Source organism: Bufo gargarizans, chromosome 5 (assembly GCF_014858855.1).
Source record: "Bufo gargarizans isolate SCDJY-AF-19 chromosome 5, ASM1485885v1, whole genome shotgun sequence".
In the NCBI taxonomy this organism is placed as follows: Eukaryota; Metazoa; Chordata; class Amphibia; order Anura; family Bufonidae; genus Bufo; species Bufo gargarizans.
In genome coordinates this window covers 3202500-3217818 of record NC_058084.1, presented here as the reverse complement: position 1 = coordinate 3217818, position 15319 = coordinate 3202500, and positions in this window count along the sequence as shown.

Here is a 15319-nt window from a genome sequence, read left to right as displayed (position 1 = left end):
TCCTGGGGTCTCGATAGTATGAAGAACCCCAGCGGAATATTTTGACAGTAATGCCACATGCGGATGATGAGGCTGATGATCCACAGAGTTGTGGCTCCAGTCATCTGTGAGCTCTTTGAAGGAATGTCTTACAAGTCCTTGTGTTCTTGAGAAGTAGAGATTGGGGGTATTTGTCAGCTCTAGTGGCAGAAGGAGTCAAGGGATACAATGGTGTAAAATTAACCCTTAACATTTTGATTTCTATGTAATTCCCTTACACAGGATCTCTTCCTTTAGTCCTCTATGCTACCAAGTCTACTTCACCTGCGGGAGCACATGGGGTTAACCCAGAGGGGGAAAAAGTCTACTCCACCTGCAGGAGTACATGGGGTTAGCCCAGAGGGAGAAAAAAAAGTCTACACCACCTGCAGGAGCACATGGGGTTGACCCAGAGGGGGGAAGAAGTCTACTCCACCTGCAGGAGCACATGGGGTTAACCTAGAGGGGGGAAAAAGTCTACTCCACCTGCAGGAGCACATGGGGTTAACCTAGAGGGGGGAAAAAGTCTACACCACCTGCAGGAGCACATGGGGTTAACCTAGAGGGGGGAAAAAGTCTACACCACCTGCAGGAGCACATGGGGTTGACCCAGAGGGGGGAAGAAGTCTACTCCACCTGCAGGAGCACATGGGGTTGACCCAGAGGGGGGAAGAAGTCTACTCCACCTGCAGGAGCACATGGGGTTACCCAGAGGAGGGAAAAAAGTCTACACCACCTGCAGGAGCACATGGGGTTAACCTAGAGGGGGGAAAAAAAAGTCTACACCACCTGCAGGAGCACATGGGGTTACCCAGAGGGGGGGGGGTGGAAAGTCTACACCACCTGCAGGAGCACATGGGGTTACCCAGAGGGGGGGAAAAAGTCTACACCACCTGCAGGAGCACATGGGGTTAACCGAGAGGGGGGAAAAAGTCTACACCACCTGCAGGAGCACATGGGGTTGACCCAGAGGGGGGAAGAAGTCTACTCCACCTGCAGGAGCACATGGGGTTACCCAGAGGAGGGAAAAAAGTCTACACCACCTGCAGGAGCACATGGGGTTAACCTAGAGGGGGGAAAAAAGTCTACACCACCTGCAGGAGCACATGGGGTTACCCAGAGGGGGGGGGGGGGAAAGTCTACACCACCTGCAGGAGCACATGGGGTTACCCAGAGGGGGGAAAAAGTCTACACCACCTGCAGGAGCACATGGGGTTAACCTAGAGGGGGGGGGAAGTCTACACCACCTGCAGGAGTACATGGGGTTGACCCAGAGGGGGAAAGAAGTCTACTCCACCTGCAGGAGCACATGGGGTTAACCTTCCCAGGGTGAGTCCTGTAGGATCTGCTTATCTGGTCCCATGGCCAGATGTCTCTGACCCAAGGGTGGAGAGCCCGGGCCCCTGCGGTGGAGAGCCCCCAGGGGTGGTAACGACTACGACTGCAGAGACGAGGGAAGCGCAGTGATGAAGACCTGCCACTCTCCAGGGGATTGTGGGTACAACACCCGCCGCCCGTCACATCGAGCAGCTGCAGCCCGGGGCCCGGAGGTAGATGAGAGCGCTGGGAGGGAGGAGCTGACGGAGACCGAGACTGCTGAGGATACAGAGATAACCAGAGACTGCTGAGGATACAGGGATAGTGCGAAGCATGCAGAGGTAACCCGAGACTGCTGAGGATACAGAGATAACCAGAGACTGCTGAGGATACAGAGAGAGGGCAAAGCATCCCAAGATAGCCCGAGACTGCTGAGGATACAGAGATAACCAGAGATTGCTGTGGATACAGGGAGAGTGCGAAGCATGCAGAGATAACCAGAGACTGCTGAGGATACAGAGAGAGGGCAAAGCATCCAGAGATAACCAGAGACTGCTGAGGATACAGAGAGAGGGCAAAGCATCCAGAGATAACCCGAGACTGCTGAGGATACAGAGATAACCAGAGATTGCTGTGGATACAGGGAGAGTGCGAAGCATGCAGAGATAACCAGAGACTGCTGAGGATACAGAGAGAGGGCAAAGCATCCCAAGATAACCCGAGACTGCTGAGGATACAGAGATAACCAGAGATTGCTGTGGATACAGGGAGAGTGCGAAGCATGCAGAGATAACCAGAGACTGCTGAGGATACAGAGAGAGGGCAAAGCATCCAGAGATAACCCGAGACTGCTGAGGATACAGGGAGAGGGCGAAGCATGCAGAGATAACCAGAGACAGCTGATAATACAGAGATAACCAGAGACTGCTGATAATACAGAGATAACCCGAGACTGCTGAGGATACAGAGAGAGGGCGAAGCATGCAGAGATAACCAGATACTGGTGATGATACAGAACAGCCTGGAAGAGACAGCCCAGATCCTCAGAGAGACAGCTGGGACAAAGGCACACCACAGTTAAAACTAAGCTCTATGAGACTGAACAGAGGAAGTGAGACCATTATAGCAGAGACCAGGGTGAATGAGACCCCCAATCAGGGTGTGAGGGGGATGCAGCCTCTGGGAGCTGTCCGGTGCTGAAGTCCGGAGGCTCCGCTGTCCGGTGCTGAAGTCCGGAGGCTCTGCTGTGCGGTGCTGAAGTCCAGAGGCGTCGCTGTCCGGTGCTGAAGTCCAGAGGCGCTGAAGTCCGGAGGCTCCGCTGTCCGGTGCTGAAGTCCGGAGGCTCCGCTGTCCGGTGCTGAAGTCCGGAGGCTCCGCTGTCCGGTGCTGAAGTCCGGAGGCTCCGCTGTCCGGTGCTGAAGTCCGGAGGCTCCGCTGTCCGGTGCTGAAGTCCGGAGGCGCTGAAGTCTGGAGCATCACGGTCCGGTGCTGAAGTCCAGAGGCGCTGAAGTCCAGAGGCGCTGAAGTCCAGAGGCGCTGAAGTCCAGAGGCGCTGAAGTCCAGAGGCGTCGCTGTCCGGTGCTGAAGTCCGGAGGCGTCGCTGTCCGGTGCTGAAGTCCGGAGGCGTCGCTGTCCGGTGCTGAAGTCCGGAGGCTCCGCTGTCCGGTGCTGAAGTCCGGAGGCTCCGCTGTCCGGTGCTGAAGTCCGGAGGCGCTGAAGTCCGGAGGCTCCGCTGTCCGGCGCTGAAGTCCGGAGGCGTCGCTGTCCGGCGCTGAAGTCCAGAGGCGTCGCTGTCCGGCGCTGAAGTCCGGAGGCGTCGCTGTCCGGCGCTGAAGTCCGGAGGCTCCGCTGTCCGGCGCTGAAGTCCAGAGGCTCCGCTGTCCGGTGCTGAAGTCCTGAGGCGTCGCTGTCCGGTGCTGAAGTCCGGAGGCTCCGCTGTCCGGTGCTGAAGTCCGGAGGCTCCGCTGTCCGGTGCTGAAGTCCGCAGGCTCCGCTGTCCGGTGCTGAAGTCCGCAGGCTCCGCTGTCCGGTGCTGAAGTCCGCAGGCTCCGCTGTCCGGTGCTGAAGTCCGCAGGCTCCGCTGTCCGGTGCTGAAGTCCGCAGGCGTCGCTGTCCGGTGCTGAAGTCCGGAGGCTCCGCTGTCCGGCGCTGAAGTCCGGAGGCTCCGCTGTCCGGTGCTGAAGTCCGGAGGCTCCGCTGTCCGGCGCTGAACCTCCGACCTCATGGTGCCCAGCAGAGGCTGCGCTTCCTCTGAGGGCCAGGGCTGTGCCCAGTGCCCCCCTCACTGCCTCTGACCCCATTGTGCCCCCTACTGGAGGAGGGTGGAGGGGACCTGCAGGTGGATAGCCCCCTCCTCCTCCTGACTCTGCTCTGACCTTTCACCTCTGGAGGGCACGATGCCAAGGTCCTTTCTGGTCAAGAAGGTGAAGGACGGCTTCTGCTCGACAGACGGCGACAATGCGTACATCCGGCACCGCGCCGACCTCCCCGCGCACCTCTCTGAGAAAGGTAAGTGCCGTGTGGGACGTTTATACACATATGTAGCAGAGCCGAGTTTGCAGATGTAGGGGTGCTGAGTGCGCACAGGTGTAGCAGAGCCGAGTTTGCAGATGTAGGGGTGCTGAGTGCGCACAGGTGTAGCAGAGCCGAGTTTGCAGATGTAGGGGTGCTGAGTGCGCACAGGTGTAGCAGAGCCGAGTTTGCAGATGTAGGGGTGCTGAGTGCGCACAGGTGTAGCAGGGCTCAGTGTATGTAGCAGAGCCGAGTTTGCAGATGTAGGGGTGCTGAGTGCGCACAGGTGTAGCAGGGCTCAGTGTATGTAGCAGAGCCGAGTTTGCAGATGTAGGGGTGCTGAGTGCGCACAGGTGTAGCAGGGCTCAGCGCCTGCAGCTGTAGCCGAGTTTGTCACTTGCTCCTGATGTCACTCGTTGACTGCCGATCCAGGGTTGTATAAGGTTCTATACACCGGTTGCACAGCAGTACTACCCCCACCATCCGCCACATGCACAGAACTTCACACAATATCCACACCAGCAACCCCAAAGACTGCGCCACAACTCACTAAAAGGTGCGATGGTGCAGCACTTCCTGAGAGCAGCCAATCACAGGGCTGGTAGCAGGGCCACCGACCGCTGATTGGTCAGTCCAGGGGCCTGCAGTGAGCACAGTGTCTCTCCCCAGTATACACATGGCACTGCAGAGCCCCGACCCTGCTGACACCCATACACAATGCTCTGCAGCCGCTGACACCCATACACAATGCTCTGCAGCCGCTGACACCCATACACAATGCTCTGCAGCCGCTGACACCCATACACAATGCTCTGCAGCCGCTGACACCCATACACAATGCTCTGCAGCCACTGACACCCATACACAATGCTCTGCAGCCGCTGACACCCATACACAATGCTCTGCAGCCGCTGACACCCATACACAATGCTCTGCAGCCGCTGACACTCATACACAATGCTCTGCAGCCGCTGACACCCATACACAATGTTCTGCAGCCGCTGACACCCATACACAATGCTCTGCAGCCGCTGACACCCATGCACAATGCTCTGCAGCCGCTGACACCCATGCACAATGCTCTGCAGCCGCTGACACCCATACACAATGCTCTGCAGCCGCTGACACCCATACACAATGCTCTGCAGCCGCTGACACCCATACACAATGCTCTGCAGCCGCTGACACCCATACACAATGTTCTGCAGCCGCTGACACTCATACACAATGCTCTGCAGCCTCTGACACCCATACACAATGCTCTGCAGCCGCTGACACTCATACACAATGCTCTGCAGCCGCTGACTCATACACAATGCTCTGCAGCCGCTGACACTCATACACAATGCTCTGCAGCCTCTGACACCCATACACAATGTTCTGCAGCCTCTGAGACTCATACACAATGCTCTGCAGCCGCTGACACCCATACACAATGCTCTGCAGCCTCTGACACCCATACACAATGCTCTGCAGCCGCTGACACCCATACACAGTGTTCTGCAGCAGCTGACCCCCATACACAATGCTCTGCAGCCGCTGACACCCATACACAATGCTCTGCAGCCTCTGACACTCATACACAATGCTCTGCAGCCTCTGACACTCATACACAATGCTCTGCAGCCTCTGACACTCATATACAATGCTCTGCAGCCGCTGACACCCATACACAATGCTCTGCAGCCGCTGACACCCATACACAATGCTCTGCAGCCTCTGACACTCATACATAATGCTCTGCAGCCGCTGACACCCATACATAATGCTCTGCAGCCGCTGACACCCATACATAATGCTCTGCAGCCGCTGACACCCATACACAATGCTCTGCAGCCGCTGACACCCATACACAATGCTTTGCAGCCGCTGACACCCATACATAATGCTCTGCAGCCGCTGACACCCATACATAATGCTCTGCAGCCGCTGACACCCATACACAATGCTCTGCAGCCTCTGAGACTCATACACAATGCTCTGCAGCCGCTGACACCCATACACAATGCTCTGCAGCCGCTGACACCCATACACAATGCTTTGCAGCCGCTGACACCCATACATAATGCTCTGCAGCCGCTGACACCCATACACAATGCTCTGCAGCCTCTGAGACTCATACACAATGCTCTGCAGCCGCTGACACCAATACACAATGCTATGCAGCCGCTGACTCCCATACACAATGCTCTGCAGCCGCTGACACCCATACATAATGCTCTGCAGCCGCTGACACCCATACATAATGCTCTGCAGCCGCTGACACCCATACATAATGCTCTGCAGCCGCTGACACCCATACACAATGCTCTGCAGCCGCTGACACCCATACACAATGCTCTGCAGCCTCTGACACCTATACATAATGCTCTGCAGCCGCTGACACCCATACACAATGCTCTGCAGCCTCTGACACCCATACAGAGTGTTCTGCAGCCGCTGACACCCATACATAATGCTCTGCAGCCGCTGACACCCATACATAATGCTCTGCAGCCGCTGACACCCATACATAATGCTCTGCAGCCGCTGACACCCATACACAATGCTCTGCAGCCGCTGACACCCATACATAATGCTCTGCAGCCGCTGAAACCCATACATAATGCTCTGCAGCCGCTGACACCCATACACAATGCTCTGCAGCCGCTGACACCAATACATAATGATCTGCAGCCGCTGACACCCATACACAATGCTCTGCAGCCGCTGACACCCATACATAATGCTCTGCAGCCGCTGAAACCCATACATAATGCTCTGCAGCCGCTGACACCCATACACAATGCTCTGCAGCCGCTGACACCAATACATAATGATCTGCAGCCTCTGACACTCATACATAATGCTCTGCAGCCGCTAACACCCATACATAATGCTCTGCAGCCGCTGACACCCATACACAATGCTCTGCAGCCGCTGACACCCATACATAATGCTCTGCAGCCGCTGACACCCATACACAATGCTCTGCAGCCGCTGACACCCATACATAATGCTCTGCAGCCGCTGACACCCATACATAATGCTCTGCAGCTTCAAACACACATACAACCCTCTACAGTTAGCATCACACAGCACAATGGCTCCAATTCAAAAAGCTTCATACAACACTCATGCAACCCTCTACAGTTGGCATCACACAGGTGCAATGATCTGCAGCCCCTGACACTTATGCACAATGATCTGCAGCTACTGACACCTATGCACAATGTTCTGCATCTTGATACACACATACAGCCCTCTACAGTTAGCATCACACAGGCGCAATGCTCTGCAGCTGCTATAAGGCGTCTGGTTTCCACACAGAACTATATTTAGAGTGGGGGAGTGGAGGGAGGTTGTTCTCTGCGGCTCCTCTATTGCTGCATCCATTCAAGGGCACGGTGCCGGGGGGGGGCTGGTGGTCCAGCGGGGACAGGACGCAGCCTCCCCTGGACAATGATGGGGATAATCACAGACCCCCATCCCTCCCCCACTGGTGCCCCCCACAGCCGGGACTCCTGAATCCCAGCTGCTGACCTTGAGAGGTTCCAGGCGGGGGAGGAGGATGCAGGAGGGGCGAGGGGCTCACCACTGCTGGAATCTCATTGTTTTGGATGGAAATAAGAAGTCGGATTCTATTCTGGGTAATCCGCTGAATGCGCAGCTCGGGATATTGCATACCAAGAATTAACCCTAGAGGGGCCGCTTCTGCAGAGGGTCGCACTGACATGGGAGAAAAGCTCTGCTGAGGATGACTGGGGATTACATTCATACCTGCCAGGCGAGCAACAGGGTGTCTAACAGCAGAGCGCAGACTGCCGGGAATAACACGCCCTGCATCACCCCAAACATGCCAGGGACACCAAGACACCCTGAGCATAGCATCACCCACAAGACACACTAAATACAGTGTCACCCATAAGACACCCTGAATACAGCATCACCCACAAGGCACTCTGAATCCAAGACACCCTAAATACAGCGCCAACCATAAGACACCCTGAATACAGCGTCACCCACAAGAAACCCTGAATATAGCGTCAACCCCAAGACACCCTAAATATTGCGTCACCCCCAAGACAACCTGAATACAGCATCACCCACAAGAAACTCTGAATATAGCGTCACCCCAAAGACACCCTGAATACAGCATCACCTCCAAGACACCTTGAATATAACGTCATCCACAAGACACCTTGAATACAGCGTCACCCCCAAGACACCCTGAATACAGCGTCACCCCCAAGACACCCTGAATACAGCGTCACCCCCAAGACACCCTGAATACAGCGTCAACACCAAGACACCATGAATATAGCGTCATCCCTAAGACGCCCTGAATACAGCGTCACCCCCAAGACACCCTGAATACAGCGTCACCCCCAAGACACCATGAATATAGCATCACCCCCAAGACACCCTGAATACAGCGTCAACACCAAGACACCCTGAATATAGCGTCATCCCTAAGACACCCTGAATACAGCATCACCCCCAAGACACTCTGAATACAGCGTCACCCCAAAGACACCCTGAATACAGCGTCATCCCTAAGACACCCTGAATACAGCGTCACCTCCAAGACACCCTGAATACAGCGTCACCCCCAAGACACCATGAATATAGCATCACCCCAAAGACACCCTGAATACAGCGTCACCCCTAAGACACCATGAATATAGCGTCCTCCCTAAGACGCCCTGAATACAGCGTCACCCCCAAGACACCCTGAATACAGTGTCACCCCTAAGACACCATGAATATAGCATCACCCCCAAGACACCCTGAATACAGCATCAACACCAAGACACCCTGAATATAGCGTCATCCCTAAGACACCCTGAATACAGCATTACCCCCAAGACACTCTGAATACAGCGTCACCCCCAAGACACCATGAATATAGCGTCATCCCTAAGACACCCTGAATACAGCGTCACCTCCAAGACACCCTGAATACAGCGTCACCCCCAAGACACCCTGAATACAGCATAACCCACAAGACTACCTGAATACAGCATAACCCACAAGACACCCTGAATACAGCATCACCCCAAGACACCCTGAATACAGCATCACTCCCAAGACACCCTGAATACAGCACCACTCCAAGACACCCTGAATACAGCATAGCCCACAAGACACCCTGAATACAGCTTTACCCCAAGACACCCTGAATACAGCGTCACCCCAAGACACCCTGAATACAGCATAACCCACAAGACTACCTGAATACAGCATAACTCACAAGACACCCTGAATACAGCATCACCCCAAGACACCCTGAATACAGCGTTACTCCCAAGACACTTTGAATACAGCACCACCCCCAAGACACCCTGAATACAGCATCACCCCCAAGACACCCTGAATACAGCATCACGAACAAACTCTGAATACAGCGTCACCCCCAAGACACCCTGAATACAGCGTCACCCCCAAGACACCCTGAATAAAGTGTCACCCACAAGACACCCTGAATACAACGTCACCCCTAAGACACCCTGAATACAGCGTCACCCCCAAGACACCCTGATTACAGCGTCACCCCCAAGACACCCTGAATACAGCATAACGCACAAGACACCCTGAATACAGCATAACCCACAAGACACCCTGAATACAGCATCACCCCCAAGACACCCTGATTACAGCGTCACCCCCAAGACACCCTGAATACAGCATAACGCACAAGACACCCTGAATACAGCATAACCCACAAGACACCCTGAATACAGCATCACCCCAAGACACCCTGAATACAGCATCACCCCAAGACACCCTGAATACAGCATCACTCCCAAGACACCCTGAATACAGCACCACTCCCAAGACACCCTGAATACAGCATAACCCACAAGACACCCTGAATACAGCTTTACTCCAAGACACCCTGAATACAGCGTCACCCCAAGACACCCTGAATACAGCGTCACCCCAAGACACCCTGAATACAGCATAACCCACAAGACTACCTGAATACAGCATAACCCACAAGACTTCCTGAATACAGCATAACCCACAAGACACCCTGATTACAGCATCACCCCAAGACACCCTGAATACAGCGTTACTCCCAAGACACCCTGAATACAGCACCACCCCCAAGACACCCTGAATATAGCATCACCCCCAAGACACCCTGAATACAGCATCACGAACAAACTCTGAATACAGCGTCACCCCCAAGACACTCTGAATACAGCGTCACCCCCCAAGACACCCTGAATACAGAGTCACCCCCCAAGACACCCTGAATACAGCGTCACTCCCAAGACACCCTAAATACAGCATCACCGCAATACACCCTGAATACAGTGTCACCCCCAAGACATCCTGAATACAGCGTCACCCCCAAGACACCCTGAATAAAGTGTCACCCACAAGACACCCTGAATACAACGTCACCCCAAGACACCTTGAATACAGCGTCACCCCCAAGACACCCTGAATACAGCGTCACCCCAAGACACCCTGAATACAGCATAACCCACAAGACACCCTGAATACAGCATAACCCACAAGACACCCTGAATACAGCATAACCCACAAGACACCCTGAATACAGCATCACCCCCAAGACACCCTGAATACAGCATCACTCCCAAGACACTCTGAATACAGCATCACCCCCAAGACACCCTGAATACAGCGTCACCCCCAAGACACGCTGAATACAGCATCACCCCCAAGACACCCTGAATACAGCATCACCGCAAGACACCCTAAATAAAGCGTCACCCCAAGACACTCTGAATACAGCATAACCCACAAGACACCCTGAATACAGCATAACCCACAAGACACCCTGAATACAGCATAACCCACAAGACACCCTGAATACAGCATAACCCACAAGACACCCTGAATACAGCGTCACCCCAAAACACCCTGAATACAGCATCACTCCCAAGACACCCTAAATACAGCGTCACCCCCAAGACACCCTGAATACAGTGTCACCCCCAAGACACCCTGAATACAGCGTCACCCCAAGACACCCTGAATTCAGCGTTATCCCCAATACACCCTAAATACAGCATCACCCTTAAGACACCCTAAATATAGCGTATTCCCCAAGACACCTTTAATATAGCGTCACCCACAAGACACCTTTAATATAGCTTCACTCCCAAGGCAAACTAAATATAGCGTCACCCCAAAGACACCCTGAATACTGGGGTCACCTATTTCTAGTGTTCCTCTGATAATGGAGTCATCCTCTGCTTTTCTCAGCCCAATGTCCCCCTGATGTTGGGGTCACCCTCTCCATATCTCATCAAATGTCTCCCTAGTACTGGGGTTATCGTTACCTTGTCTCCACCAGTGTTCCACTGATACTGGGGTCACCTGCTCTTAATATTGGGTCCAACCTCCTGCTGATCATACAGGAGACACCAGGATTAGAGGGGTTCCTAGGGCAGGATCTGGGGGTGACTTTTGCATAGGGAGAATCAGAACTGGGTCACAGGGAAGCTCCATGTAGTTGGCAGTACCTGGAGGAGGAGATACCACCAGCCCCTGGATATGGGCAGAGGAAGAAAACACTGAGGTGTGGGAAATTAGGACGGGGACGCTGCAAAGATGAGGAAAGCCAGAAGAGAGCAGCACTGAGCCAAGCATAGGAAGACTTGTAGTTTTCATTGTTACCACCACATATGATGTTCAGACTGCGTCTCTGGCCTAATAGTCATTCACAGAAGGCAGATCTGGGGGCCTTTAAAAGGCCCTCAGCTGCCCTGTGAAGACATTGTCACCCCCGAAACATCAGTGGAAGCCCGTTCCCTCTGAAACTACTTACATGCAGCGAACAGTAGAGAAGTATGGAGGAGGACAGAGGAGTCTGGAGGGGAACAGGGGAGTCTGGAGAAGGACAAAGGGATCTGAAGGGGGACAAAGGGGTCTGGAGAGGAACAGAGGACCGAGGGGACTGGAACAGGAATGAGGGGTCTGGAGGGGAGGACAGGGTGGTCTGCAGGAGGACAGAGGAATCTGGAGGAAGACAAAGGGGTCTGGAGCAGGACCGAGGGGTTTGGAGGAGGACAGAGAGGTCTGGAGAGGGACAGAGGAGTCTGGAAGAGGACAGAGGGGTCTGGAGGAGGACAGAGGGGTCTGGAGGAGGACAGAGGGGTTTGGAGGGGGACAGAGGGGTCTGGAGGGGGACAGAGGGGTCTGGAGGATGACAGAGGGGTCTGTAGGAGGACAGAGGAGGAGGACAGAAGGGTCTGGAGGAAGACAGAGGGGTCTGGAGGAGGACAGACGGGTCTGGAGGAGGACAGAGGGGTCTGGAGGAAGACCGATGGGTCTGGAGGAGGATATAGGGGTCTGGAGGAGAATAGAGGGGTCTGGAGAGGGACAGAGGAGTCTGGAAGAGGACAGAGGGGTCTGGAGGAGGACAGAGGGGTCTGGAGGGGGACAGAGGGGTCTGGAGGGGGACAGAGGGGTCTGGAGGATGACAGAGGGGTTTGGAGAAGAAAATATAGGGTTCAGTCTGGAGCAGGACAGAGAGGTCTGGAGAGGGACAGAAGGGTCTGGAGGAGGACAGAGGGGTCTGGAGGAGGGCAGAGGGGTCTGGAGGAGGACAGAGGAGTCTGGAGGAGGACAGAGGGGTCTGGAGGAGGACAGAGGGGTCTGGAGGAGGACAGAGGAGGAGGACAGAAGGGTCTGGAGGAGGACAGAGGGGTCTGGAGGAGGACAGAGGGATCTGGAGGAGGACAGAGGGGTCTGGAGGAGGACAGAGGGGTCTGGAGGAAGACCGATGGGTCTGGAGGAGGATATAGGGGTCTGGAGGAGAATAGAGGGGTCTGGAGAGGGACAGAGGAGTCTGGAAGAGGACAGAGGGGTCTGGAGGAGGACAGAGGGGTCTGGAGGGGGACAGAGGGGTCTGGAGGATGACAGAGGGGTTTGGAGAAGAAAATATAGGGTTCAGTCTGGAGCAGGACAGAGAGGTCTGGAGAGGGACAGAAGGGTCTGGAGGAGGACAGAGGGGTCTGGAGGAGGCCAGAGGGGTCTGGAGGGGGACAGAGGGGTCTGTAGGAGGACAGAGGAGGAGGACAGAAGGGTCTGGAGGAAGACAGAGGGGTCTGGAGGAGGACAGAAGGGTCTGGAGGAGGACAGAGGGGTCTGGAGGAAGACCGATGGGTCTGGAGGAGGAGATAGGGGTCTGGAGGAGAATAGAGGGGTCTGGAGAGGGACAGAGGAGTCTGGAAGAGGACAGAGGGGTCTGGAGGAGGACAGAGGGGTCTGGAGGGGGACAGAGGGGTCTGGAGGGGGACAGAGGGGTCTGGTAGGGGACAGAGGGGTCTGGAGGATGACAGAGGGGTTTGGAGAAGAAAATATAGGGTTCAGTCTGGAGCAGGACAGAGAGGTCTGGAGAGGGACAGAAGGGTCTGGAGGAGGACAGAGGGGTCTGGAGGAGGGCAGAGGGGTCTGGAGGAGGACAGAGGAGTCTGGAGGAGGACAGAGGGGTCTGGAGGAGGACAGAGGGGTCTGGAGGAGGACAGAGGGGTCTGGAGGAGGACAGAGGGGTCTGGAGGAGGACAGAGGGGTCTGGAGGAAGACCGATGGGTCTGGAGGAGGATATAGGGGTCTGGAGGAGAATAGAGGGGTCTGGAGAGGGACAGAGGAGTCTGGAAGAGGACAGAGGGTCTGGAGGAGGACAGAGGGGTCTGGAGGGGGACAGAGGGGTCTGGAGGGGGACAGAGGGGTCTGGAGGATGACAGAGGGGTTTGGAGAAGAAAATATAGGGTTCAGTCTGGAGCAGGACAGAGAGGTCTGGAGAGGGACAGAGGGGTCTGGAGGAGGGCAGAGGGGTCTGGAGGAGGACAGAGGAGTCTGGAGGAGGACAGAGGGGTCTGGAGGAGGACAGAGGGGTCTGTAGGAGGACAGAGGAGGAGGACAGAATGGTCTGGAGGAGGACAGAGGGGTCTGGAGGAGGACAGAGGGGTCTGGAGGAAGACCGATGGGTCTGGAGGAGGATATAGGGGTCTGGAGGAGAATAGAGGGGTCTGGAGGAGGACAGAGGAGTCTGGAGGAGTATAGAAGGGTCAGTCTGGAGGAGAATAGAGGGGTCAGTCTGGAGGAGGACAGAGGGGTCTGGATGGGGACAGAGGAGTCTGGAGGGGGACAGAGGAGTCTGGAGGGGGACAGAGGAGTCTGGAGGGAGACAGAGGGGTCTGGAAGGAGACAGAGGGGTCTGGAAGGAGACAGAGGGGTCTGGAGGGGGACAAAGGGGTCTGGAGGAGGACAGAGCTGTCTGGAGGGAAACATAGGGGTCTGGAGGAGGACCGAGGGGTTTTGGAGGAGGACAGAAAGGTCTGGAGAGGGACAGAGGAGTCTGGAAGAGATCAGAGGGGTCTGGAAGAGGACAGAGGGGTCTGGAGGGGGACAGAGGGGTCTGGAGGGGGACAGAGGGGTCTGGAGGGGGACAGAGGGGTCTGGAGGGGGACAGAGGGGTCTGGAGGAGGACAGAGGGGTTTGGAGAAGAAAATATAGGGTTCAGTCTGGAGCAGGACAGAGAGGTCTGGAGAGGGACAGAAGGTCTGGAGGAGGACAGAGGGGTCTGGAGGAGGACAGAGGGGTCTGGAGAGGGACAGAGGGGTCTGGAGGAGGACAGAGGGGTCTGGAGGAGGACAGAGGAGGAGGACAGAGGGGTCTGGAGGAGGACAGAGGGGTCTAGAGGAGGACAGAGGGGTCTGGAGGAGGACAGAGGGGTCTGGAGGAGGACAGAGGAGGAGGACAGAGGGGTCTGGAGGAGGACAGAGGGGTCTAGAGGAAGACCGATGGGTCTGGAGGAGGATATAGGGGTCCTGGAGGAGAATAGAGGGGTCTGGAGGAGGACAGAGGAGTCTGGAGGAGTATAGAAGGGTCAGTCGGGAGGAGAATAGAGGGGTCAGTCTGGAGGAGGACAGAGGGGTCTGGAAGGGGACAGGGGAGTCTGGAGGGGGACAGAGGAGTCTGGAGGGAGACAGAGGGGTCTGGAAGGAGACAGAGGGGTCTGGAGGGGGACAAAGGGGTCTGGATGAGGACAGAGGGGTCTGGAGGGAAACATAGGGGTCTGGAGGAGGACAGAGGGGTCTGGAGGAGGACAGAGGGGTCTGGAGGAGGACAGAGGGGTCTGTAGGAGGACAGAGGAGTCTGCAGGAGGACAGAGGGGTCTGTAGGAGGACAGAGGGGTCTGGAGGAGGACAGAGGGGTCTGCAGGAGGACAGAGGGGTCTGCAGGAGGACAGAGGGGTCTGGAGGAGGACAGAGGGGTCTGGAGGAGGAGAACCAAGGGGTCTGGAGGAGGAGGTCTAAGGGGTCTGGAGGAGAATAGAGGGGTCTGGATGATAATAGAGGGGTCTGAGGAGGACAGAAGGGTCTGGAGGAGAATAGAGGGGTCTGGAGAGGACAGTGGGGTCTGGAGGAGGACAGTGGGGTCTGGAGGACAGAGGGGTCTGGAGGAGGACAAAGAGGTCTGGAGGAGGACAAAGAGGTCTGGAGGAGAA